This window comes from Misgurnus anguillicaudatus, chromosome 20, assembly GCF_027580225.2.
Source record: "Misgurnus anguillicaudatus chromosome 20, ASM2758022v2, whole genome shotgun sequence".
Taxonomy (NCBI): Eukaryota; Metazoa; Chordata; class Actinopteri; order Cypriniformes; family Cobitidae; genus Misgurnus; species Misgurnus anguillicaudatus.
The window spans coordinates 12,881,469-12,908,597 of NC_073356.2; the positions used below are offsets into that span (position 1 = coordinate 12,881,469).

A 27,129-nucleotide genomic window follows, 5' to 3' on the forward strand; every position below is an offset into this window, starting at 1 on the left:
TGTACCAAAGCGACTGAGAAAAACTGTAAGTTAGGCTCATATTTAAAGGAGCGGTATGTAAGAAATTTATATCAATTAATCATAAAATGGCCGTGATATGTGACTAGACATTAATGGTGTAGCAGAGGTTTTTCTTGAATTTTAGAAAAGAACCGCCTTCTCCACTTTTTAAAAAAATGCAATTGCGCAACTGATGATCCACCCGGAAAAAGAAAATCCTCCTTAATGTCTTTAAAAAATCATTTTTATTTTAAATACTTATATCACTCACAACAGTGGTCTGGCCAGGATATTGTCATTTAAAAGTGGAGTTGCAGCCCTCAACTGATGTTTATGTTGTCATGTTGTGTATTGGCCACCAGTGTGATTGCAGTACCAGTTTTAGCCACAAGTTTTGTGATTGCAATATCAGTTTTGGCCACAATCCTACATACTGTTCCTTTAAATGTGTCGTATTGACTGTATGGTCAATAAATAAAGGAATTAATAGAGCTGGGCACAAAAATAACCAATTTTCTTCCGTTTGTCATGCGCCACTTGTGATGTCCCTATTCCCACCAGTGGGGCTCGCCCCACACTTTGAGAAACGCAGACTATGGGTTAAAACAACCCAGCATAGAGTAATTTTAAACTAATAGTTGGGTTTTTACATATTTTACCCAACAATATTTTGAAACAACCCAGAACATTATCTATCTGTAAAGCTGCTTTGCAACGATACCAGAAAATACATTTAATTGAAATGTTTAAACTTTAGGTTTTATTAAAACTATAAAGTTCAAACAACCAAAAAAGAAGTTAATCTTCTACAAACTTTGTTGCCAGACATTAATAAGCCTTATGGGTTAAGACAAACCCCATGTTTAAGGCGTTTCAGTAGAGTCTAGAAAGCACTGTGATAATAAAAGCAGTCAGTCCAGGAAATGACAACAGAGTTGTCTCTCCCAGCCCAAACTGAATTCATATAACACAATGACAGAATGCCTACATACATCAAAGTGACAGTACAGCAGAACAGGGGAACCGAAAAGGACGGGATTTCATTGGCTGGTCCCTGTAAAGCATCCAGTGTGCGCAGGGAGGAGATCCGCACTATTTATCTGGGATATAAACGCACCATCTGTCTTTCCATCAGCCAATAAGCGCCCAAATCTCACTCTACTCCATCGGCGGTGTCTTCATGTAGTGTGCACACTACAGACTGCAGGAGATTGAGAGAGAGAGAGATAGAGAGAGAGAGAGAGAGAGAGAGAGAGAGAGAGAGAGAGAGAGAGAGAGAGAGAGAGAGAGAGAGAGAGAGCACTGCCCTCTGACGTCGCGCGCGCGAGTATAGAGAGGGAAAGAGAGAGAGGGAGGTTCCGCGATCTGTCGTCGTTGTCTGTGTGTAGCTACCGTGTTTCTTTTTGCTGATATTACATCACATTTATCATCGTTTTTAAGAGACACTTTATTCTTTTTTGGGATAGGATACTCTTATGAACCCTTTAATTCACATCGACATTTGGTAGCCTATTTATTTTTCCTGTGAGTCTTTTAGACGACGGATCATGGCAAGTGCGCTGGCGTCTAGTGTCCGTGAGTACGATTTCCGATCGTCCGACGTTTGTAAACAATAGTGTGTAAACGTTTGCGTCTAATCCGACTTGAGATCGTTTCTTTAGTGGCGTACGCTTCATTATAGTCGTTGTCAGTCGCTGTAATCGAGCAATACACACATACAGGCAGGCAAAGCACAACTGTAACGTATTTATCCGTTGAGATTACAACTTGATTTTATAATTGATTTATAATTCACACCAGACTGTTAGTCATATCCAAGCAATCATTCTGCAAGATCGATCTTGCACGTGTCGAAACGCGACGCACGCAATATTAATCGTACAAGAGCAATTTCGCGCCACCTGACAGTTGAAGTTTAATATGAAGCTGTGAGGATTAATCAAGCATAGCCTGTGAGAACAATTTAAGCACATTTATTTACCTGTGGTATCGCGAGCAAGCACCCCCCACGCACAAACACACGCACGCGCAAAAATACACAACCGTTGGCTATATCAAGCATCCCTCAAGGAGCATCTCATCAGACCGTCCAAAAAAAGAGCCTGAACGACGCGGTAAGTGATATCATCGAGTGAATGTGGTGTCATTTTGTGCTTACCAGATTTCTCATATCTTATATTTACTTCAGTAAGACCATTAACTGAATTTGGGTTTGTCAGTATGATGTTCCTTATGCAATTTTGGAGCAACTCTATCTTCTAACCAGAAACACCGGCTCAGCTCCTTTAGTGCAGAAGTCCCACATTTGAATTTTTACCAGGCACTACTAGAAAATAGATGGACAAGTTGTCTAAAAGTGTGTTCTTGTACTCGTTTTGTGTATTTGAACGTCACCGGATTGGTTGCTCTCCATGGTGCTGAAAAAATAGACACTGTTGTAGACAATTTAGTATTTATTATAGTACACTGTAGTAAAATTCCTATCTGACCTTGCTTATGTAAATGTTAAAGTATACTATAGTTTTCACTGAAAAAATGATTCATTTAATTTACAATTTTTTAAAGCTACATTTAAACTGAAAAAAAAAAAACTTTCGTTTAAATGTAGCTTAAATAAATTGATTGCGACCACTTACCTTAAAATAATTGAGTAAATTGAATGAATAGATTTTTTTTATTTGCATTTTTTCAGTGTACATTAGCCCATTCGAAATTATAGCCCGGGTCTGTTGAATGCTGTATTCTGATTGGCTGAGAAATGTTCCGTGGGTATGCATTAATTTCTGATAACCGCACACCTAACTTGTCAAATGTCTTAAAAATAGGCCCCAGAGCAATGTTTGTGGTAACCGTGGAATAAGAGGAATAATTGACTCCTGTCATTTAAATTATTTGAAAATAATGCACATCCGCTGTGCACCTTGGGTGTGCATTATTTTCTTATAATTCAATGGCCCATCGTCAATTATTCCTTACATAATGCACACCAAAGGTTGTATGCAGCACAACGCAAAGTATTATTTTCAAATAATTTAAAGGACTGGAGTCAATTTATACCACGGTTACCACATACATTGCTCTGGTGGTTATTTCAAGACATTTTACAGGTCAGGTGTGCGTTTATCGAAAAATAAGGCATGCCCGTGCCGTGGTACATTTCTCAACCAATCAGAATAAAGCATTCAACAGGCCGTGGTATTACTATTATTAATTCTACAAGATACTATATTATATACTTGCATATACTATATACTATACTATATAAATGCATGGCTACTTAATATATGGACATACCCAACCGTTAGGTAAAATTAACTTAGAAAATGTCCATATTTTACCCAACCAACACTCTAAAAACAAATGCTGCTTTATAGCACCAAAAGTGGTTCTTTGCTCCTAATCATAGAAGAACCATTTTCAGTGCCATAAAGCACCGGTAAAGCACCTGTGTAGAACCATATAGGGGCCATATAGCAGCACATATGGTTCTACTACATAGCACTATATGGTTCTCAACGGGTGCTTCACCGGTGCTATATGGCACTAAAAATGGTTCTTCTATTATTACGAGCAAAGAACCACTTTTGGTGTTTTATTGCACCGTTTGTTTTAGAGTGAAGGGTACATTAATTTTACTCCAATGGTTGGGCTTTTCCTTATTTTACTATTTTTTAACCATTTAAAATTTTAACCAATGAGTTAAACTATCTTAAAAATGTCTGTACATGACCTAACCATGTGCAGGTTCTTTAAACCCAATGATTGGGTTTGCCCATAGTTTACCCAGCCATGTTTGAAACAACCCAGCATTTTTAAAGTGTAGTAATTGTATTATATTAATCCAGTTTACCATATTAAATACTAAAGTATACTACAGTATTATATTTTAATTTTGGAGATGTTATACAGCAGTATTGATGCCCCTTCAAATGCGTTTTACATTTAGTGTCATGTAAAATGTAAATGTCTATATGGTGTTATACTTTTTGTACAGTACTTGTCTTGTTATTGCTTGCCTATGACAAATAGCATTGCTGTTTTTCCTCGCTTTTTATAAATCACTTTGGATAAAAGCGTCTGCTAAATGCCTAAATGTAAATGCAAAAATGTATCCTATTCCTTGGTTTCTGTATATAAAGATCTTTGGAAAGCATGAGACTCCCAAGGGTTCCCTATACCATAACGAAAGGCATAATTTGGCCTCCACTAAACAAACTGCTGTCGATATAGGTAATAGATTGAAATATGACCCATCAGTACCAGGTTTTGTCTCCTATCCACATTTATTGCTTTTGCTGTGTTTGCCTCACAAACCCTTTAACAAGTTGCTGGCCATGCAGTAAATTCGTCCCTTGTGGGGTGCAGCCGGTGTGAAACTTACAAGTCTCTTCACTTCTGTGAAAATGTTTCAAGCCACACTTGTGTGTCATTTAACTCTGCTGTGTCAGTGAGCACCTCAGCCACTGTGTTCCATCTCGTCGATGCGGTTTGCGCATGTTTGGCATGTGGATTGTATTTTTGAGATGTACTTCTTGACATTTCAAGTCATTTGATAGTTTTTGTGACTGATGCACCTGTAATTTAGGCAGCGATTATTCCGCCTCTGTAGCGCTGTGTTATTTTCCTCTTGTTGCTTTGAAGACTCGCATATCAGAGTGCTAACTGTCAGATCTCTTTTATAGCTGACACATACTGCAAATTGGCAATCAAACCCGTGTGACTCACCTTTGCAGCTGGATTTGAAATTGTGATTTTGTTTGTTCGCTGTTAAATTACCATTTTGTATCTACTATGTACCATCATGTATTCATAATGCGTAAATAAGTACTCCTTATGTACGTATCTGAAAGAGAGCGAATGCTTGCTTGCATTCGTGATGATTGTATCTTTTTTCAGATATTTGCGGCAATGTTCTTGCAGTTTGTGCAGGTGTGGAGTCTGGAAGCGTAAATGGGGTTAATTGGCATTTCCGTAGCGTACTACTTATGTGTTCATCAGCCAAAGAAAGCCCCGTGAGGGCAGAGAGTGAGTTAATGAACTATCTTAATTAGAGGAATGATGAATAATAAAGTTTTTATCATGTCCACGTGGACCTGCTGAAGGAACATAATATTCATGCATCTGGATAATAAGACTGTACAGCTATTAATAAATGGAAGGGAATGCGATAGATAGATAGATAGATAGATAGATAGATAGATAGATAGATAGATAGATAGATAGATAGATAGATAGATAGATAGATAGATAGATAGATAGATAGATAGACGGATTGACAGATAGACAGATAGACAGATAGGAAGACAGACAGGGAACAGAATGCTTAAATTGTTCATTGTATAATCGATTTAAACAAGCAGATGCAGGCACGCAGCACTGCATGTTAATTACTTGAATTGTTTGAAGTGTCCACAGCGTATTTGACCCATGTACAAACATTTTTATTTGGATAAAGTAGTTTGTGAATGAGATCAGGGCCTCTAAAACACACAATTGTGTTTACCATTGCAGTCAATGTGAGCAACAAATATTACTTTCAAAATGTGACATATTTCTGAGTGAGACTTGTTCATCAAATACCTTAGCCTTAAAGGGACAGTTCACTCCAAAATAAAAATAATGTCATTAATGACTCATCTCGTTTCAAACTCGTAAGACCTCCATTCATCTTCAGAACACAGTTTAAGATGTTTTAGATTTAGTCCGAAAGCTTGTTGACCCTTTATTGAAAATCTATGTACGGTATACTGTCCATGTCCAGAAAGGTAATAAAAACATCATCAAAGTAGTCCATGTGACATCAGTGGGTCAGCTGGAATGTGTTAAAGCATCGAAAATACATTTTGGACCAAAAATAACAAAAATTGCGAGACTAAAGTCACGTGACTGCAGTGACACGACTGACGTACGACGTGGCTGACGTGTTATCTGGTGCGCCCCAACTTATTTTTGTGCGCCCGGGCTTGGTTTACAGTCTGAGGGAGATGGACGCTGTAAGTTTGGAAAAAAAGACTTTGCAAACCAGTGTTGTTTTTGGCAGCCCTTTTAGTTTTCGTTTTAGTCTTAGTCTTTTGGACGAAAATGCTTTTAGTTGTAGTCACATTTTAGTCACTTGTAAAATTTATAGTTTTAGTCAAGTTTTAGTCAAGTTTTAGTTGACGAAAACGCAAAAAGGTTTTAGTCAAGTTTAAGTTAATTTTAGTAAAAAAAAGTATTTTTTAACCAATGAATTTAGGTTAAAAAGTGTGGTGTATTTAATACAATTAAAATGTGCATTAAGGTTGTCCCTGAGGGCTTGCCGTTGTTTTAGTCGGTGTGCCTTCTGCGCATGTCATAACAAAAAGTTATGAAGAAAAAAGTTGAGCCTAATATACCATCATGTTGAGTTTGTGTGTTACGCTGAGACCTCGCTTAAAAAGTTGAGAAACGCGTGCCTTGCCTTATTTAAATACACCACAAAAAGTATTGGAAACGGGCTTAGGTTTGACAAGTAGATACATGTAAAACCTTAAGCTTACCATGAAATGTGTCACAAGCCGAATGTCGAGTAAAATTGAATGTATATGATATCTTAACAGCGTGACTTGTTAGTTACCTTTAAAAAATATTAGCGTGATGAGCCTTCAGGTGCCGCTTGAGATTGGTGGTATTCTTCCCACCTACTTTGTGGCCACATTTACCGTCGTCTCCCAATATGCATTCCGTTTTTCTGTCTGATGGATTATACTGAAAGTATGTCCATAAATCATCTCGTCGTTTCCGTTTATTGGCGTCACCGCTACGGTCCTTCGAACTCGCCACAGCCGCAGGTGTGTTGTTGTTGTTGTTTGAAATCTTGTGCGCGTGCGCGGCATGGCGGCAGCCGGGTGGTGGGTGTGAGCGTGAGTGAGACTGTGTTGACCCAAAACAAGGATAGAAAGCGGCAGCATTGCTGATACTTTTGAGCTAAAAACAGACAGATTTCACGCAAAATAGGCAGAAATGACATGCATTATGAACGTCAGACTTATAATCATTTTCGTTCCGTCTCGTTTCGTCAACGAAAACTCGAAAGCGTCTCGTCATGTTTTCGTCACCTTAGAGACATTTTTAGCTAGTCATCGTCGCGTTAGCGTCATAAAAAATATGTGCGTCAACAAAATCATTTCGTTATCGTCATCGTTGACGAAAACAACACTGTTGCAAACATGTCTGAGGATATATCTTCAGTCACGTGACTTTAGTCTCGCGCAAAGTCGTACTTTTTGTTATTTTTGGACCAAAATGTATTTTCGATGCTTCAACACATTTTAACTGATCCATTGATGTCACATAAACTTCTTTGATGATGTTACTTTTCTGGACATGGACAGTATACCGTACGTAGATTTTTAATGAAGGGTCAACAAGCTCTCGGACTAAATCTGAAACATCTTAAACTGTGTTCCGAAGATAAACGGAGGTCTTACTTTGGAACGACATGAGGGTGAGTCATTAATAACATTATTTTCATTTTTGGGTGAACTATTCCTTTAAATTCGCTTAATCCAGGCCTCAGGCCATTCAGAAATACCACGTTGTTGGCAGAGTTCGTTAAACGCCATTTTCCGGAATCGGTGCATGCATTCACACAAATACCGTAAAGATCCCGTAAAGACACGTGACGCATTACAAGTCCTCCACATGGTAGGTTTTTTCCACAAAATCTGAACTTTACTAATTATCCGCAATATCTCTCTTTTAAGGGAACCATGCGCTTGCGTTTTAGTTTATGACAAGATTATAAGGAGTGTGTGATGCTCTGTTCTGTCATGCTGGTGAATGATCTCAGCTTCAGTGCTGATAGTGACAAGCTCCCTGCTTCAGTCCAGTTTGCTGACATGTCTCGATGTGAATGTTGATCTGCGTTTAAATCCCTGTGTCAAAGAGCTGAACCATAACTTCTTGTTGTGATGAAATGCCCAGCCTCTTACGGCATTGTTTCTGCGTTTTGTTCATACAGAATGCTTTCCATGAATGTTACGGTAATATTGCTAGGTCCTTTACTGAATGTGTTTGTGTTTGCACAGAAGCCTGTCTGCCAATTTTACAGATATTTTCTGAGACCAATGTACTGTGTGAATGTGCTTTGTCTTGTCCAAAGAAGTAATTTCTTTTACAAGTGGAGGTTTTTGCCAAAAAAAGCTTGCATGCACTTAAAGGGGTTTGCAGTGAAAGACAGTCAAATTTGTTAAAGGGCACCTATTTTATTGCTAAAAACAACGTTATTTTGTGTATTTATTATAATACCATGTGTACACGTGGTTTGAAAACTCATTGATCTAAAAAGTGTTGTGTGCCTGATTGGCCAGCTAATTGATTATGATTTGTCTGAATACCTCTAATGTCAGCCGGAAATGTGACGCTCCTTACCATGTTTGAAAGATTCGCTCACAATGCAGCAATGCTAACAGGAGTTAACTTACAGGCTGTGAGTATGTAGCAGGAGAAATTATGATAATGTCGGTCTTTACTACATCACCAATCCCAGGAAGTAAACTGTTGCCTACAATCTGTGTGTTTGTTGTAGTCCAAGAAAAGAGATTTACATGGAGGCGATAACTCGCGTTTGCACCTTTTGCATATCGTTAACGTGAACTAATACACACTTACACATCAGAGGAAATGTAAAAACATGAATCGGACCTTTGGTGCTCTCTTTTTAAACCAATTATACGACAAAACTCACATATGGCATGACTAATAACTGTTTCATTGCCATTACAGTGAACTTAATAAACCCAAACATACAAGCCTGATAAAAAAAAGCTAATTTGCAAGAAAACATGTCAGATGCATGTTTTTTTTTTGCTTCTGAACTCTTCATATACACTCTAAAATTGTTGGGTTGTTTTAAACCATGGTTGGGTAAATATTGGACAGAACCAGCCGTTGGGTTATAAATAAACCTTTGGTGGGATGTTGTTACCCAACCACAGGTTAAAACAACCCAGCATAGGTTTATTTATAACCCAACTATTGTTTCTGTCCAATATTTACTCAACCATGGTTTAAAATAACCCACCAGTGTAGGAAAGGCTTGGATTTCATTAATTGAGAATTACAGTATACAAAGTGCTACAATATATTTGGCTTTTGCCCCACCCATCCCGTCATAATGGTGTCAGCCAAAAGTAAATGTCATTTCAGAGATGCAGCATGTTATTACAAAAACAATTATTTTTCTCAATATGCACAGATTATATTCACAATTAAACTTTAAAAAGGCGTTAAGCAGTTTTCATTTAACCACCTCTCTTCTCCTGAACTGACAGTGTTCCTGACATAAACTTCAGCGTAGTTATCGCTTTTAGTGAGTCAGTGCTCTTCACTTACACGCACATTTACACATTGAGCGAGTGGCCAGCTCCTGCGGTAGACACATGGTGCGCTGAGTGACAGGACGGATCACTGAGGGTGGACGTTACGAGAGGACATCCACCCCGCATGACTGCTGACTCAAGCCGGGCGAAGAAAGGCTGTAATAACTCCACAGATGAAGAGCTTCTTCGACTAACACGGCCATTACAGCGGCCAGGAAAGCCCCGCTGATGGACAGACTAATTGACTCGTTCCTCAACTATTCGGGTTGAGGTTAGTAACCGTTGCGGCGGGTGTACAAGTTGCTGGAGGCTGACAGATTGAACTGCATTACGGTTTGGCCGGCAGGTAAATGCACTTTTCTGAGAGGCATGCGAGGTCGGGGCAGTGAGACCCGAGAGGATGAGGTACAGGCGGTGCGGTGATGAGTCCTACACTTTTATTTTTTCTCCGTCGCCCACTCGCTGACATAGAATCTTGATGTTTTTCCTCTCACCTATTTCAATGTTACCTCAGACAGGTCTACTGATATCTCCAGGTTTGCATCTGTTCGTATTGTGTTATAATATTCACACACCGTCTGATGCAATCTGCACATTAAAATAACAAACCCTGGGAAAAATCATCAGTTTCAATCTGATTGGTCATCAGACTCCTAATGACTTTTGTTCGGGAACCATTCAGCTCATTTTGCCGAAGTTTAAAGGGTTAGTGGCACAGAATCTTATAGGTATATCTTTTTGTATGCCACTTTGGATAAAAGAATCTGCCAAATGCATGAAATGTTTAGTTATGAGAGTAAACAAAGTCTTAAAGGCACCCGACTTGTCTCCCCAATGCTGTTTTATGTACGTACAGAGGGGGTATCTCTACAGGACAATGTAGCTCATTCAGCCCATGCTGCTTTTGTTTTCCCGTTGATCTTTCACACTCGGCGTGACGTTTGGAGTCTCGACACAGGTGATAAGACGCTAAACAGTTCACACTATCGCACGAGTGTCGAACCCGCCCGCCTCAGGAAGGAGAAGCAACTTAACGCATGAATGATGCTTTGAAATCCAGAGGGTCAACTTCCTAAGCCCCTGTCTTAGTCTTTCCCAATGGTAATTCGTTCACACGAATGCTATTTCGATACTAATGTGATTCATATCTGCACTCTAATCCTATCCCCATCTAGCACTTTCTCTATTTCTTGGTTCTTTATCTCCCTCTGCCATTTCTTATTTCCTTCCTCATCCCCAGACATCATGTCTGCAATTTCTAGATAGTGACCGCAAAGTCTTTAAGAAGAGTTTAAATCTATTTTCATACGATGTATTGATTTTGTTTTGCCTTTCGGATGATGGACACTGTGTGAGTATACATAAAAGCAGTCCTCTATGCATCTTCGATCTGACTTGTCTATCAAACGCTGGCTTGTGGAGTTTTGCTTCTTTAGGGAGGGAAGGAGTTATTTACTTAATTTGGAAAAGCTTTAAAACATGAAAATAGTTAAAACTCTATGGGGTGGTTTCCCGAACAGGGATTAGACTAGTCCTAGACTTAAACACTTTTAAGAGCTCTCCAAACTGAAAACAACTTTCACTTACAGATCTTAAAATACATCAGGGCCCTTTGTTTTACTTCAAGATGCACACAGGTAATGTTTTTAGTAAGGCATGTTGTTTAAAACTAGTTATATTTCCTAATTAAACTAAGGCCTAGTCCTGGATCAAGCTAATCCTGGTCCGGGAAACCGCCCCTATAATGTTAAATTGAAAAATCAATGATGAAAAACAGCTTTAGTGAGAGAATTGATTGGGACCTATAAACTGTACACAGGGCTTCGACACAGTTAAAGTGATAGAAAATTTTGTCATCATTTATGTTGCTTTTCCATTGCATAGTACCCCATAGTTTAGGTCGTTCAGCTCACCTCACTTTGGCTTGTGACTTAGTTTTTACATCAAGTTTAGTGTCACTTCGAAGTGGGAGGGATTATAGGCGTGTCTTTATATTTGCGCTGCCTACTGCTGTGACATCATACAAGTGAGAGTGTTGTTGTACATTCCCATACATTTATTTATTTCACAGTCCACCACAACATTAAAATTGATCATCACATATAGATATTTGGGTGATTCCCACCGGACATTGAAAAACAAAGTCTGGAGTAAATGGGAACATTAATTTAAAAACTTTTACTTATCAGTTAACACTTTTTGTAACATCATTTAAAAAATTAGTCCTAAAAAATCTCATTACCGCAACAGTCAGAAAACATCAACACTGACATATTTTCAAAATGACATGACAAACCTGAAAGAACATAATTTGGAGATTCTGCACATGCATTTAAAATCAAAGTATTATGCTTCTATTAATTAAATTAACATTTAATAAGCATCTGTTGCGGTAATGATAATTAAAATGTCGTGTAAGCATTCTGACAAGACAATATTTCAAATTAACTGTAAAAAAATTATCTTACCTGGTAGCCATCTTGAAGTAACTGGTCCATGTGCTTGGTCACTCAAAATCAAACTTTATTAAAATTCTGTATGTGTGCTTAAACTGTTCTTAAAAAGTGTTGCGGAGGATGAGAACATCAGGCATGGACACATCATTTTCCTAATTTTTCTTCATTATTATTATACATGAATATTCAGTAAATATTTTTTCTGTCATCTAAAGTAGTCTAGCAAAACATCCATTTATTTTTTTTTCTTAATATTTTTGTGTTAATTTGATTAAATTACAACACAACGCATGTTCAAACACAGCCGGACACATTGCGGTAATGAGAATTTCAGCAGAAAATGAGATAAAATTTACAATTATAAATTCTTATGTTAAAATCACACATTGTGCAAGGTAGAACACAGTATTGTGTTAATTGTGATGCTTTTTAATGTTACTATATTACACATTTTAAAGCTAAAATCATTAGTGCCGTGGTGTTTCAATGGTTTCGTGAGAATCACCCATTTGCACATTGCGTTTATCACTACCTCTGTATCACATGACAGTTTCTGTACAACACCCGTGGCATCAGTCGACGCGCTCCGCTGAGAGCTGTGCGTTGCGAATGTGCCGCCACAAACTGCAAGTCTGGAAAAAAAACTGTTATGGTGTTCCTAATTATCAACCTGTGGATGTTTTTCATTGCTGAAAAGGAGTTTGGGAACTTACAGCAAAGCACAGATGATAACAGGTTTACTCGAGACATGAAGGTAAAGCTAATCTTTTACATTATAGTGATGACGCCGGTAGTGACGTTTCTATCAGACCAATCAGTGATCTACAGTGTTTTCTAGGGCTGTCTTCAACTAAGGATTTACATATTCAAATCAGAATTGTCAAATCTTTTCATAGTCGACCGATAATCGAATCATTATGTGTGTGTGTGTGCATGGGTTGGGAGGGGGTCAGACCAGGTACAAATTGATAACTTTTATTTTCTTTCACAAGCAGCACACATAGACAACTTTCTGATAAAGTGACCAAAAACTGTCTTTCAATGAACGAAGACAAAACTGACGATGCATTTATATATTTTTAAGGTAAAATGTAAGGCAACATTTATTTAATTATTCCTCATAACATTTTAAAGCCACAATCTACAGAACATCACACAAAAAACATTTCGATAACTAAATCTAAAAATATAACAAAGGTGATCCTGCCTTGGAAACCCCGGCTAATTCAGTGTTTTTATTTAATTTGGAGATTAAATGGAGACTTCACAGATCTAACGTTAGGCGAACAATCACATAGTTAGCTAAGTTAGCTTACCTGAAACTGACCACCTTTTCAACACCCGGCGTGGTTTAAAGTTACCGGAACATCGTAGTCGAACCATTACTTGGGATAAGGGTGTTCCACAGTCAGCTTCCCGTCCGTTAAAATTGGAAAGAAACAAACATAAAGGCGCTTGAGTGAGGTTAAGTTTAACGCGTGGCCTTCAGCAACTGCCTCAGCTGCTCATCGTCTATGCGGCCGGAAGTATGTTGACAAAGTGAGCGCAATGGCGCCGCCCTTGTTGTCGTGAAAAATAAGGTGAATAGACCTTTTTCGTGTTTGCAAACAGAGATGACGTTTTTTGTGGGTGGAGCCCAACTGGTGGCAGAAAGTGACAGCTCCGCAATAGAGGTGTAAAGTGTTTTAGCGTTAAACTGTGATTTTTATGGATCCGGTGTTCTGTTTCCACTATGTTTCTCTTTAGTGTAATGTTTCTTATAGTGTTTTCATCACATTCTTTATTGTTCTTTATTGTTAAATCAATTATTTTTACAGTATGAATCGCTAAAGTACATATAAAAGCAATACTATCATGTATTCTATATAATAACGTTTATTAAATATTAAATCATTTTCCTGTTTTCTATTATTTATTTCTTATGTTTATAGCCTACGTGTTTGTTCTAAAACTATTATGTTTACAATTAATTTGTATAGGCTTGTTTATATATTATTAACACTTTACATAATATGTGTCTGTGTGTGCTATATTTATTAAGTATGTAAACATCATAATTTAAAAAAAAACAGGAAGAAGACATACACTAAGAAATAAGGTAAAAAAAATAATAGAAAACAGAAAAATTATGAAATATTTAATAAAAGGTGATATTGTTGATATTATGAACTCATTCAAATCTTTAATCCTTCTCAGGGTTTCTCACAGAAAATTTGTTAGTTAAGGTGGTTTTGGGCCGAGGGAGTGGCAATCAAAGGGGCGAGGCATATGCGTCATGATGAAAATTAAAATATTTTTATTTAAAACACTCAAATTAAACTTAATTATGAAGAAACTATGACAAAAAAATGAACACATACTAGATTATTAATTAATTAAATGTTTTTACGGATACCTCTTTTTTTCATTCATTCAAACCTTTATTTAACCAGGATAAAAACTCCTTGAGTTTAAAAATCTCTTTTACACGAGTGTCCTGGCACGTGGCAGCAACGGGGGTACAATTAAATTCAAAAACATTTGTTCTAACGGGAATAGCTGCATGATGAAGTAAAACTAAAGGGTTAATAAACACAAACTAAAGCAGATGTGGTAGAACGTCTTGCGAACGATGATTGATCGTGATAGATGCAAAAATGGTAAAAACGGATTATTTCCCACAATTAATTACATTATCTTAAAGGAGTGTAACTACTGTAGCATGTAAATAATGCACATAAATAAAGTGAGCAAGAGCGCTCAACAATTATATCTAAACAACAGGCACGTGAAACCTAGCTAGCAGGTTGCTCAAACAACAAAACCACCAGCTTACTTACTTTAAATTTGCAGGAACTATAGATGAATACAATAACAGACTTAAATAAACCCAAAACATAAGTCCACTTACAGTTCTCACGGACACATGTTTTATCAACTGGCTATCCTCCAGACATGACGGACCACGTCTTATCTCATTTCGGCCATGTGGTGCGCTGCACGCTCGTGGTTTGAAGTGCGTCCGCGCTATTCTCCAAAATGTTTTATCAACTGGCTAGTTATCCTCCAGATAGTAACGGTCCGGACCACTTCTTTCTCATTTCGGCCATGTGGCACGCGTCCCCGCTCGCGGTGTGATGCGCGTACGCGCTATTCTCCGAGATGCACTTGACGACCTTTTGTGCAGCGATTTTTTTTTTTTTGACGACCTAGTTAAGGCGGTAGGGTTTCCAAGCTTAGGTGGGCCGCCTTAACTGAAATGTCCTGCGGGAAACCCTACTTCTAAATAAATTATAAACGTAACGTGATGAAAACACTATAAGAAACACATAAAGGGATCAGACTTCGACAGAACACCGGACATCTTCTCTTATTATTTTCTATTCTAATTATTAAAAGATTTCCAGATGATTTCATCACTCCCGTCTGTCCGTTTAAGGGCTTATTGCAACCATAAACACCTACGTTATCTTCAAATTGTGTCTTTGACGACGGTATACTATAAAAATGAAGGTCTTCTTTTTGGCATTCCTATTCTGACACTCAACAGACGACATTTTCTAGTGAGTTATATTGTTTGTTTCACTCAGGTGCAATTCGTTTCCACTGTTTTTCTGCCACCACATTGCGCGCGTAGCTTGCAGTGACGTAACTGTGACGTCTACTTGCAAAAGGTCATTTCTTTGTTTTGATAAACATGAAAGACGATATTTTGAGGAGAATTTGTAATCAAACCTACACTGTAAAACCCGACAAGTTCAGAGTACACAAAAATTTTGTTGAAAATGATTACATAAATTTTTTTAAGTAAACCAACATCAAAAATTTTAAGTAAATATAACTTAAAAAATTTCAGTTAACCCAAATGTAAAAGTTTATGCTTCGTTTTATTAAATCTTTAAGTACAATATACATAAAACTACTGTTTATTATAAGGACTGTTTTACCATATATATTTTTTGTATACCGTACTTAAAACCTCTTTTTACCAATAAATTTTGTTCACAAGTCACAGAAACAGATAATGTGACTCATGAAAATTTAAGACAAGTGAAGTGAAAGTATATTGAGACTGAACTCAGTGCAGACTTTCACACAGTCATAGTTTATATGATAAAGCTACATATATCCGACCTACATCCTAACTTAAGCACAGGCACTACACTTCTGAACAATGGTAACCACAAAACTAAAAAATAGCAAACTCTTCTAAATCTCCAACATAAATAAATGTTTAACACTACTGAGTCTCTCACTTTACTAAAAAACACATAAAATAGCACTTAATTTCAAAAAATGCTCTCGTATTGCAGGCTCATGCAAAGCATGCTGGGAACTGGAACCTCTTCAACCAATCGTGTTGATTTAACTTTAAACTGAAGTAAATTTGCAGTGCCAGACTCTTTCTTAGCTTACCTGGCAATTTGAACTCATCACAACTACCAAAAGTTTGTAATTATTTGCAGTGTTTAGTACAGTGAGGCAGTGGTATTGAAATTACTCCGTTTGGAAGTAATAAATAAATTTTTTGAGTTCTTTGACTCATTTTATTTGAGTTTGTGGAACTTAAAATGGCGAACTTGTTGAAAACACATAAAAATTTTAAGTCCAATAAACTTTTTCACAGTTTTGAGTTCAGTTCACTCATTTTAAATGAGCACATTATACTGTTTGGGTTTACAGTGTATCAGAGGCCCCATTCACTTCCATAGTATTCTTTGTTCCCACTATCGATGTGAATGGGGCTTCTGATCTGTTCTTCAAAATATCTTCCTTAGTGTTAATCAAAACAAAGAAATTTAAACGGGTTTGTATCAACATGAGAGTGAGTAAACAATGACAGAATTTTTTTTTTGGGTGAACTATCCCTTTAAAAGCGATGGAGCTCAGTCATTACATCTCAAATTTGACCATTTTCTGTGAGGAGAGATAAGGGTGCTGTTACTGTCCATTAGTGCTAAACTGATCCTCTGTTCAGTACACATATCAGAGCTAAACATGTAATGGCCATTCATTTAAAGATTTCTATTGTAATTCTGTTTTCTGTTCAAAAATGTTTTCTGCCCTCAGATCTCTCCTTTAAAGCAAAATCTGTTAAATCTCCTACAGTATCACACTCCACGTATCTGATCGCTTTGAATTACAACCACATCTCTTCTCAATCATTCAAGCAGCCTAACCTACAGTATTGCATGAACGGTATGAATGTATGAACAATGGTAATAGCAAACGGCAGTAATTACACATTCACAGGAGCCTGTCACTTATTTAGCGTCTTTCATTAGTATGCCTGGCCGCTGGGACGCGTACGCCGCTGATGTCTTTTCTTATCAGGCCCTTACACGGGGACGCTAACGTCTGTACGGCATTATTCCTTCAAAATGGCTGATAATAGGCTTCAGTGTGTGTTTTGTGTAACTGTGGTCGTGATTAATGGCCGGCTGTTGCGTTGGACGTTGAGTTTGCGGGCAGGTTTTCTCCAACATTATGCTAACATTATGGTTTTGTAGCTTTAGATACGCGTGCGTTTTGTAAAGATAATGGTGTTTGTGTCCTAAGCCCGATTTGCACGGGAGAGGGAGAGAAAGCTGGCAGTCGACGATAAACCCGAGACCAGATGGAGATCAGAAGCAGCCAAAAAAAAGACTTCAGGAATCGCTATGTGAGAGCGAATAAATGACGGGCCTGGTTTAGCTTACACTAAAGAAACACCTTAGACCAGTCGATACTGCACACCACAGCACTTTGCTTTGTATTTCCAACATCTGTGATTCAGACAGATTTATCCACGAGGATGTAATTTGTGGCAGCGATCACGCATTTTAGGTAAATTAGGCACATATTTCAGTCTGTGTGTAGTCTAAATGGACTTTCTATTTACTGGTTCCAATAGTTGGCTCTAAATGTGTGAGTGACAGATCGGTCGAGGGAAAGAAAAGAAGTGGCTAAGCTAATAAATCCACTACTGAACCAATCGGACAGTGAGTTAATAGGAAGATTTATTACCGAGGTTTAAGTGTTAAACAAAGTACTGGAGATGTAAGCTTCGCTGCCAGTTTTACTTCGAGGAAACAATAGAGCTAAGTTCAATTTTTGAATTCTCTTTTAATTAAAGCCTGCCATGGAATAAAAAGGATTTTACCGACCTGTGGGTCTGACTAACAATAGAAACTAGCACATGTTGGTTCAGCAATGTGTCTTAAAAATAACACTGTTGGGTATTTATATATAATATGTTCAGAAAAATTGTCAAAATATGTACCCACTAAGATATTGGTAGCAAAGAAAGCTTATTAGTGTCTCAAAGATACGTATCTTAAATTTACATAATGATACCAAATGTATACATATCTGTACCTAATTTAGGACCTATTTAATGGAAAACACCACCGTTTTAATACAAACCTACCATACTTAGTTTCCGGACTATAAACCGCACCCGAGTATAAGCTGCATCATTCAAAAATGCGTCATTAAAGTCGCCATGAAACGAAAGTAACAATTGCCTTATTTTCCCCGTGGTGACGTATATCCGAATGAAACGGCTTTTGACATGAAATAAGGCTCCATGGATTTGAATTTGTCCATCGAGATCTGATTGGATCGTTTGAAGTTTGGCCGTGTTGCTAATTGCTAATCGCTGCGATCTTCTCCCGGACCCCGCCCACCTCCCATACCCTATGACCGGAAGTGAAGAGAGATCGTTTTGAGGAGGGGAGGAGATTTGCATTTTTGATTAAAGATTATGAGCACACACAAATTTTTTTTTTAAATAATGAAGCTCACAGATAAGTCATTTGTTAATAATACCACAATATTAAAAATATATATATATAGTTTTTCATTTCAATTTCATTGCGACTTTAAGATGAAATAACATATAAGTCGCAGTGGATAAGTCGCAGTGGACTATACGTAGCGTTTATTTAGAAAATGATTTCACAAAATCCAAGCCGAAGAACAGACATTTAATCTGGAAAGGCAAGTTATTCAACTAAACAATATCAGACAGAACAGCAGGCTGAATAGATGTCTGTACATTAAAGTAATAATATCAGTTATTTAAACGATAAACCATAGCATACAGAACTTACCTGGAAGGTTGAATAGTCTAAATTAACTGAACAAGTCAACTAGCGTGAAGTTCGTATACTCGTCATTCCACATTAATGAATCCATTGAATTACATAAATACAGAAGCAGCATATAGTGGACTCTCGCGGCTGTAGACGGTAATGTTGTCATAAATGTCAAAATTAATTCATACTTACTTACAAGAGGCACCTGACTATAAGACGCAGCACCAGTCATGTTATGGAAAAAAACGCGGCTTATAGACCAAAAAATTCAGTATTAGGGATGGACAGAAATGACAATTCTTGGCCGAAAAAGAAGAAACCAAGGCCGAAAATTGAAACACCGAAAGAAATTATGCCAATTATTAGTACCATTGCATGTATGGCTATGACTGTATACTAACCTTACTAGGGGTGTGACGGATCACCAAACTCCCGGTTCGGATCACATTACAGTTTTTGAGGCACTGAACGGATAATTTTTCGGATCAGCAGAAAAGGGGTGGGAAAAATCTAATAACAAATACAGAAATTATAAACATTTATAAAAAAGAACAAAGTTGCACAGTAAGTAAGGTCTGAAAATAGCATTAGGTACAGAAATCAAATTAAATGAATCATAACACTGTCTTTATTGTATAAATTAAATATATTATTATTTTTAGAGCTATGTCATGTGTTGTTTGATTAACATTAATGACACAGACTTAAGTAGGTTAATTGAGGTTACTGTCTCTTTAAGACCAAATAAGCACAGACTGGTTTCTGACTGTAATCTATACATACACTTAAGACATAAACAAATATTTTATTAGAAAAAAATACTGTGGAGATCATTTTGTGTGTATGTGTCCTGTCAAGAACAGAAAGATTTTATGTTCGCTTGCTTTTTAAAACGTGTCTCCCCGTGTATGCACTACTGAGTGCACTTAAACACGCACACACACACAGACAGTAATTCCACATAAAAACATTACGTTGTTTTTCATTGCTCTATTCGCCAAATGTATTTTAATGGATTACATTTTGAGACACAGTAGCACAACTCTCTCTAAAGTTTACACATCAAGAGTTCTGATCTTTGAAATTGTTTAAAATCACTTGAATGTTATCATTTGCCTTTGAAGCACAAGCAAATGATAAACTTTCCCTACTTAAATTTGCGTATTAATCCGCGAAACTCATGCTGATTCACGACCTCGGGAGCTAGCGAACAAATTGAGACAAAGGTATACTGAAATAAGTCCACACCGCAGAGATGTTGCTTCAGACAAGCACGTGCAGGTCGCAGTTTCTGTTTGCGTCATCACAACATTTCGGCCGTATTGTTTCGGTGGCCGAATATTCGGTGCATCCCTAATACCTATCTTTTTTTTAATGCGTGCACCTAATCTTTGTACAGCGCGTCGTAAATGTGTTAGCATTAAGCCTAGCCCCATTCATTCCTTAGGATCCAAACAGGGATACATTTAGAAACACTTCCATGTTATTTAAAGACTGTTACATGAGTAGATACATGAGGAAGTATGGTGGCACAAAATAAAACGTGCCGATATTTTAAGTGGATAAAAATGTAAACTATATTGTATGGCAGAAGAGCACTTTGACCTCAGCACACAGTAACATCACTTCTGACTACTCCCCCTCTCGCTCAAACTTCTGTCAATATTACTGCGCCCGAGGTTGAAGTGCTGCAAAGTGCTCTTCCGCCATACAATAAAGTATTTTCAATTTTCTAAATTCATCCCTGTTTGGATCCTAAGGAATGAATGGGGCTAGGCTAGATGCTAACACATTCACAACCCACTGTACAAAGATTAAGTGCATGCAATGAAAAAGATATGTATGTATTCATTCGGCTAAGTTAAGGTAAAAACATAGTAAAATATCGAAAAACAGTGGTGTTTTCCTTTAAAGGGTACTGCTCCAGTTACAGCTGGGGTGCATAGTCTGACCATTTTTTTTCTAATAGTGTATGTTACAATTTTTGTTTCATTGGCAGAATGTCAGTTGCATTCATCACACCATTTCATTCATGTCTTTAAATGATGCAGGTTTTTTCCCTGAGGCCAGTATATTTTTTTTAATAGTTTGCAACGGAAGGGTTGCGCTTTTAAAAACAGCAGTAGCTGGCGAAACGTGGGGCATTTATTCCATGCTGTGCACTATGTGTTTTTTCTGGTCGCAGAGAGTTTAAAAATGTTCAATTTTGAGTTAAAGTGCGCTTGTCAATGTCACTTTGTAGTTGAGGAGGAGGTGGGACAAATACTGTACCATGGCAACCAACCTGCGGTACGTGCCATCTTGGGCATCATGTGGGTGAGTCCAAAACATTAACTGGAATAGATGCCATTTTCTTGTATTCTGGGGCCTTTTAATTAAACAATTGCTTTTATTGCCTAAAAGCTTCGTTTACCTTGAGTTCTGGCCCTCGCTGGAGTTCAGTTGGCATGAAATGGAGTTTAATTTTTATGGACTCAAAATGACTGGAATGAGGAAGCAGCAGCGGGGAAGTCAAGGCTGCAGCTAAAACGCGGAACAGGGGTTACATTTATTAGGGCATTCCTCTAGTGGAATGGATTTGACTGATGGCACTAGGGATGTCACGGTACCAAAAATCTAGTAGTCTGTACCAATACCACAAAAAGTACACGGTACTCGGTACTAAAGTCGATACCACAGTGTAAAAAAAGAACAATTATACTTAAACATTAATTGTATTGTTTGCACATGGTTTACATGATGAGGCATACAGATGACGGGCTAAATGCATGTTGTGATGAGCTTCGCATCGTGCACCCTCGAAAAAAAAGTCACATTCCGCCACCGGCAGCGAGTCTGTTTCACATGTAAACTTCAGATTGCTCTGTAGACCACAATGCATTTAAATTATGATGTCACAAAGTTTTCAAACTGCTCTCATGTCATACAATGATGGGTCTGCACAGCACCTTATGAAATTAAACACACATGTGGTGTTTGCACTTAATATACCTCAAGTGATCAAGGGCTGCATTCCCTAGTAGGAAACTCGTGCAACGGAAGCAATGACGCACACCCAAGTCAATGAGACTGAGGGAAGTTTACAAGGTAAGGTAATAAAAACTTTGAATGAAATGCAGCCTTACTTGTACAGCTGAGCACCAATGAGAGGTTAAAGCAGCAATCTGTAATGTTTGCCTCTCTATCGCCACCTCTGTTTGAAACATAAAAGTGCGGGTAACTTTACGTGCTCATCTTTAAAGGACAAGTTCGGTATTTTACACTTAAAGCCCTGTTTTCAGATTGTTTATGATGAAATAGAACGGTTTTGACTAAAATTTGGACACATGACGCTGGCCCGAGATTTTTCGGTTTCTACCTCTACAATGGCTGCATAGGTGCACTGGAACAATCCTTTCTAAAATGCATTAAACTTTCATTTACAAAGACGTGAAACTCACCGAGCGGCCAGGGGTGCCCACCGACACGCCCACACAAAAATCGCCGCAAAAGATGCTTTCCAATAGCTGTTTTACCATTTGTTGTGAACTTGTGGACCTATTTTTCCAAACGCCTCACCCGTACATTCTTCCATTGAGAGCTTGAATAATAGACACTCCAGCCCAGTTGGTGGCGCTAATCCACCTTTACCAATTGCAAGAATACAAACAACGTTACCGGCGCTGAGTAATACCGTACCTCACAGCACATCTAATACAAGTCAATGGAGTTGGACAAAAACTATGATAAAACCTGTTGTAGGGCATCTTTTGCAGTGATTTTTGTGTGGGCGTGTCGGTGAACGCCCCTGGCCACTCGGTGGGTTTCACGTCTTTGTAAATAAAAGTTTAATGCATTTTAAGAAGGATTGCTCCAGTGCACCTATGCAGCCATTGCAGAGGTGGGAGGTGATACAACAGAAACCGAAAATTCTCGGGCCAGCATCCAAATTTCAGTCAAAACCGTTCTATTTCATCATAAACAATCTGAAAACAGGGCTTTAAGTGTAAAATACCAGACTTTAAGTCTTTTAAGTTTGTTGAAAAACAACTGACATTTCCCACAAAATCCAACCCAAGCTTACCATTATGAAGTTTTTTTTAATGATTGTATATTTACTTATTTATTTTGAGCCAAAAAAGTTACGAATTGCAGCTTATATTTTTTGTTTTTAAAGCATTCATGTTACTACCAGATGATATTCCCTGTTTACCACAATACTAATATGTGTTGATAAAACAAGCTGTCTATATAAAAGAATATACTAGTATCATATTTATTCAGTGGATATTTTGTATCATTGCAACCACAGCGTCTGTAAAGCTCCCATAGTTGGTGTTTTCAGCAGAGCGCCTTAGATGGCTTTGAAAAGTAATTCCTGATCCAAATCCTGGTTGACTACTAGTTGTAAAGTCCAGATGTGCCTATGCCTGTAACAGCAGCTTGTTTTAAACACCTAAAGGGAATTTTTTCGAGATGCTGTCACACATTTGTTTTACCCAGAATGCATTAGCCCCAGTTCGCTGCTTGCGTTGAGTGTGTATTTTCCCTTTAGCACTCAGTTTTGTTTGTAGCCTCAAGTTGTGTGCGTGCGTGTGTGTTGGTCTCCGCGTGCTGTCCCTTTCTGCAATCCAATCAACACAGTGCATTTAAGTGGCTCCCACTCCTCATTTTCATTGCACACAATAACCCTGATGGCATAGCTGTGGTGCTTAAAGCCGACCGGAGCTGCCGCATTCATGCCTTTGTGTCCACCGGCACGCTTTTGCCGCAGAGTGTTGAATACAGAGCTGCCTGCCCGAAACCTTTCTCATCCTCCAGGGATTGCCGTCGAGGTCCAATCCATTCCAGGTGGCCTTTTAAAGCCCAGCGGTGGAGGAGATTGAGTCTTTCTCACATCTGGCCTCAGGACTCTTAACTCGCAGCGGGGGCTCTGATGGATTGTGGAGTTCCTTCAAAAGGCCTCGTGAAGGCCTTACCACCTGCTGGAGAGAAAAGCACCTTTCATTTATACTGACCTGACTAGATGAAGCACTGGTGCGGTAAAGAGCTTAGAAGAGCTTAGCCCTGCTAAGAAAAAGCAGCTGAAAAACGTGTCTTGGTGGTTTGAGCTGCTGTTTAGGGTCTTCCCGTCTGGCCAAGCTAGTGTTTAGCTGGTTGGCCGGCCCCCAGAAAAAAAATCATCAAAACAACTTAGATGTTGGTCCAGGTAACCACCAAGATGGAGCTTGATCTCTGCTGAGACCATGAAACTTCACATGCTCAGGAGTCCAGATGTGTATTTGTGGAAGCTGATGTAATGTGACACTTGGCAATCTGAGATTCATAAATATTTAAAGGGGTCATGTCATGCATTTTTTATTATTTTATTGTTTTCCCTGAGGTCCATTTATTTTGTTTTGTGAAGCATTCTTTATTGCGGCAAAACAGTCGGAAATTCGTTTTTCATGATCATTTCAACCCTCTCTCCAGGCCATTATAAATAAACGTTTCCTTTCTCTGCCTTAAAGAAATGCCCATAAGAAATCATCAAGACTAATACACAGGCTGCGGTTTTATGGTTTGGTTCAGTAAATAGTGGAGACAATAAAATAGTGTGCAAAATAGAGTTTTGGGTATTTGGCACCATAAACTTGAATTGCTTTGGGACATAGCATATACTGTAGACCAGGGCTGATAAACTGGTGGCCCGCGGGACAAATGCGGCCCTCCAATCATCTTTATCTGGCCCGCGGGTCATCTTTGTCTTATTTAAAATCAGCGTGGTTACTTTTACCTTTCCACTGTACATGACAAATGACGGCCGATAAACCGTAAGGAGACGCGTGGGGTGCCAACAATCTGCGTGTGCGTAATTATTGGATCCAATTTGAGCTTTGGATGCATTAAAAAAAATAAACTTGTGCGACTTTACCGCATGTGACACGCCAACTGGAAGTGATGTATGTCACTGTGTCCCAATCAAAACACTGTTTGCAAGGTAAAAATAATTAATACTTTTTAATAATTAACTTGAATCCTTTAAAATGATTGATTACTGATAAGTACATTATTTATTATAAATTTATTCGTTGATTAAAGGCTCTTTAACGCTGGAATGAGCTTCTCTTCCATGTTGACAAGGATTTAACTTTTTTAACTGAAATTTCATTAGGACTGCCACTAGGGGGCGAACTCCAACAGTTGCATCCGAATGTAGTGTACAATGGAAAGGTGGTTTAGCCCAGTGGTTTTCAAACTGGGGCCACAAATCTCTGGGAACGTACTGAGCCGCGAGATGGTGCCAGGGGGGCCCCAGTTTTATGACATTTTTTAAAAAACATTAATTTATCATGAATTCTGTGTAATTAAACCTAAAAAATAAGGCTACTAACCAAAAGCACTACTTTTTTGTATAATTTAATGTTTTTTTGTTATTAAAATGTTGAGTTTTAGAACAGTTTTTTGTCACAAATTTTCTTTGGGGGGCCGCGAAGGAATGCACCGTACACAAGGGGGGCCGCACGCTGAAAAAGTTTGGGAACCACTGGTTTAGCCTATATGTCTTTAAAATATATATAAAAAGAAAACATTAAGTGCAATTTTAGTCATTAGGAGAAGACCGACTATATGTTTTGAATACTTGAAATGTAACAATTTATGAAAGTTAAAGAGTTATAAACAAAAGAAGTTGAAGAGCTCTGCATTACAGTTAGTGCTATACAAAAATACATGCGTTGATTATTTACACTTGCACTTTTTTGTGCAATGTTCATAGTTGAACTATTAACATTTGGCTCTTGCAATGTTCAATTGCAGTTGTTTTTAAAATATGAAAAAAGAAAATATGAGTTTTCAGTAATTAAATGGCAAAATATTGGATACAAGAAGTGTGCGTCTTTTTTGAAAATGCATGATTTTTAATATCCTATAACAAAAACAACAACGTTATAACATATTTAATTATAATATGTGTGTATGTGTGTGTGTGTGTGTGTGTGTGTGTGTGTGTGTATAATAAATCATTAAAAATAGACTCCACTGTAAGAATAAAGACATACAGTAGTTTACTTTTCTAATTATTATCCAATGAATTTATATCATATTTTTGGATCAAGCAGTTGTGTCCATGATCAGATGCACTGCTGGATCAGTGACAATGTTTGCAAAAATGTATTTCATTTTGGTAAGAAGTAATTAAATAAATCAGACTGAACATATTTGTCACCATTAGTTGCTTTAACTTGATTATTGTCAGCATTTGTACAGTAAAATAATGAAATATTATGGTATCTGTGCAATGTGTGCATATCTGGTGGCACATAATAACATAGGAAATATCGGATTTAGGGCATCGTATGGCATTGTAAGCACATCTCTGAATTTCCTTTATCGCAGCAGATCAAATGCCACAGTACTCAAACCACCAACTGTTGTTTCGCACTGAAATTTGTCAAAAGGTCAATAATAATGTAGATAAGAACAGCACGTAGATAGATAAGAACAGAGATGAACAACATGTTTTGCTTTAGTTATGTGTCTGTCAAAGGCTAAAATAAAAGATAAACAATAATAATATCAGACATTCCGATCCAGATAGGATCAGATTTCTCCAACGACCCTGATCTAGGTGTAATGTCCTCTGAAAGGACGCACTTGTTGTAGATGGTGTTCAAAGCAAAAAACCCAGCAAGCAATAGCTTTCATTTCACCATATAGGTTAACCCACTAGAGTAACCCACTTCTAGCCAAAATAACCTAGAATTTGGTTACTTGTGGGATGTATGATCACACTCACCTTAAGGATTATTAGGAACACCTGTTCAATTTCTCATTAATGCAATTATCTAATCAACCAATCACATGGCAGTTACTTCAATGCATTTAGGGGTGTGGTCCTGGTCAGGACAATCTCCTGAACACCAAACTGAATGTCAGAATGGGAACGAAAGGTGATTTAAGGAACTTTGAGCGTGGCATAGTTGTTGGTGCCAGACAGGCCGGTCTGAGTATTTCACAATCTGCTCAGTTACTGGGATTTTCACGCACAACCATATCTACGGTTTACAGAGAATGGTGTGAAAAGGGATAAACGTCCAGTATGCGGCAGTCCTGTGGGCGAAAATGCCTTGTTGTGCTAGAGGTCAGAGGAGAATGGCCCGACTGGTTCGAGCAAATAGAAGAACAACCTTGAGGCGGATGAGCTACAACAACAGAAGACCCCACCGGGTAGCACTCATCTCCACTAAAAATAGGAAAAAGAGGCTACAATTTGCACAAGCTCACCAAAATTGGAGTCGGAATTTGGCGTAAACA

General features: G+C 38.0%; 1 protein-coding gene across 2 annotated transcripts in view; it reads left to right on the forward strand.

Annotated features, from left to right (window-relative positions):
- The first annotated feature begins 1,324 nt into the window (after window positions 1-1,324).
- Window positions 1,325-27,129, forward strand: part of gabbr1b (gamma-aminobutyric acid (GABA) B receptor, 1b) — a 160,340-nt gene continuing 134,535 nt past the window's right edge. Inside the window, exon 1 of one of the 2 annotated variants that reach the window (XM_055219081.2) lies at window positions 1,325-2,114. The gene's annotated coding sequence lies outside the window, so the exon portion shown is untranslated. The remainder of the gene's footprint in view (window positions 2,115-27,129) is intronic. The other variant, XM_055219082.2, reaches the window with a different exon arrangement.